The sequence below is a fragment of the Phascolarctos cinereus genome, unplaced genomic scaffold, assembly GCF_003287225.1.
Source record: "Phascolarctos cinereus isolate Bilbo 61053 unplaced genomic scaffold, phaCin_HiC Scaffold_4;HRSCAF=312, whole genome shotgun sequence".
In the NCBI taxonomy this organism is placed as follows: Eukaryota; Metazoa; Chordata; class Mammalia; order Diprotodontia; family Phascolarctidae; genus Phascolarctos; species Phascolarctos cinereus.
In genome coordinates this window covers 612346988-612349103 of record NW_027555847.1, presented here as the reverse complement: position 1 = coordinate 612349103, position 2116 = coordinate 612346988, and the positions used below count along the sequence as shown (strand labels likewise).

At 47.2% G+C, this 2116-nt stretch overlaps 1 pseudogene; it reads left to right on the top strand.

The window, feature by feature from the left end:
• The first annotated feature begins 215 nt into the window (after positions 1 to 215).
• Positions 216 to 1209, top strand: LOC110193554 (galactoside alpha-(1,2)-fucosyltransferase 2-like; annotated as a pseudogene).
• The last annotated feature ends 907 nt before the right edge of the window (positions 1210 to 2116 follow it).

Sequence of the window (2116 nt, the reverse complement as noted above, 5' to 3'; positions counted from 1 at the left end):
GAGAGAGAGAGAGGAGGGGAGGGGCAGAGACAAGGGGGTAAGGGGAGGGGAGGGAAGACTCCCAGCACACCCACCCTCTGGGAGGAAGTAGCTGCTGCTCTCCTGGAGGCCAAACTGCCAGTCTGCAGGGTGCCACCTCCTCCAGGAAGCTTTCTTTGGTGTGCACTTCATTTTTGTCTCTGGATCCCCAGCTCCAGTTGCACAGCATTGAGGACATGCCGGGCACCTGGGATTCCTCTTTCCCCATCTTCCACTTTCTGTTCTTCCTCTTCATGGCTTCCACCATCTTCTACCTGGAATGGTGGAATTTGTGGAAGCTTCTAGACCTTCCAGCCCCTAGAGTCCAGCGGCCTCCCAGCAGTTAGACAGTGAACACCAAAGGCCACTTAGGGAACCAGAAGGGCCATTATGTCACTCTCTGTGCCCTGACTAAGTTGAATGGGAAACAGGCTGTTATCTCACCCAAGATGCGTAAAGCCCTGAGCCGCCTCTTCTGCATCATGCTGCCTGCCCTCACAGACAGAGCAGTCCTGCAGACCCCCTGGCTCAGCTACTGGCTGGAAGACAGGATGAAGGATGAGTACCACCACATCCCTTGGAACTATATCATCCTCAAGGGCTTCCCCTGCTCCTGCACTTTCTACCACCACCTATGGGATGAAATCCTCCGGGAGTTCTCTCTGCAAGCCAAGGTCCAGGAAGAGGCCCAGGTCTACTTACTCCATGTGCACAAGGGCCGAGGCCACAACCTTACTTTTGTTGGGGTCCACATGGGCCAGAGGACCTATGTCCACATCATGCCTTAGAGGTGGAAGGATGTGGTGGCTGACAGGGGCTACTTGGAGCAGGCATTGGACTGGTTCCAGGTGCTACACCAATGTTGTCTTTGTGGTGACCAGTGACGGGATGGCCTGGTGCCAGAGAAAAATCGACACATCAAAGGGGGATGTGGTGTTTGCGAAGGGATGGATAAGGTGGTCTGCTGTGAAAGACTTCACCTTGCTGACTCAGTGCAACCACACAGTCATGATCATTGGCACTTTTGTCTTCTGAGCTGCCTACATGGCTGGAGGAAACACCGTCTACTTGGCCAACTACAACCTACCCAACTCCACGTTCTTGGACATCTTCAAAACTGAGGCTGCCTTCTTACCAGAATGGGTGGGGATCCCTGCTGACCTGTAGCCTCTGCTTAGGGACCAACCTTAGCCCTCCCACAGCCCAGACCTTAGTCTGGATCACGGCACTAGCAGTGGACCAAGAAGAGAATATAGGATCAATTCTCTTCTCTGGCTCCACCCTCTGGACAGTTACTCATTGCTGTCACCTGTCTCTCTTCAGTTTTCTCTAAAAAATCTTGGGTGGGCTCATGTTCACTGAACTCCCATTGTGGCTCTCCTTTCCCCAAGGAGGCTCAGCTCCCACAGGTTTGAGACTTCTCTGGGGCTTCTCCCAGCATTGGGCATTTGATTGAATAAAGGTTTGTATAATTAAAAAAGAGGTATTGATAATCCTAAGATTTCTTGTTTCTCTGGGTATTTGTTCCCATGTACATATATATATGCATACACATGGAGATTTAGGGCCCATCTGAAAAAAATATAAGTAGCATGTATTTGAGATTGGACTACACAATGAATGGGAAAATATTAATCTGAGGAAGAGGAAAATAGTAGGTTTACAGAGACTATTCTCCTTAGTTCTGTTAAATCTGATTTTTTGTTATTGATCATTTTTTTCAGTCATATCCGATTCTTTGGGACTCCATTTTGGAGTTTTCTTGACAAAGATATTGGAGTTGTTTAACATTTCCTTCAATTCATTTTACAGATGAGAAAACTGAGGCAAACAAAGTTAAATGACTTGCACAGCCCCTCACAGTTAGTAAGTTTCTGAGGACAGGTTTGAATCCAGGAAACAGAGTCTTCCTGAATCCAGGCCTGATGAGTCTGATAAACTAATTGTAATCCACATTTTCTGCTTTCCCTCTCACACTAACGGTAATAGGAAATGTATTCTTATGTCATAATAGAAGATAAGATAAAAACTTTTTACTTCTTGTTAATTCCTAAAAGAACATGACTTATGTATTTACTTAAGGTATATCCATTCATGG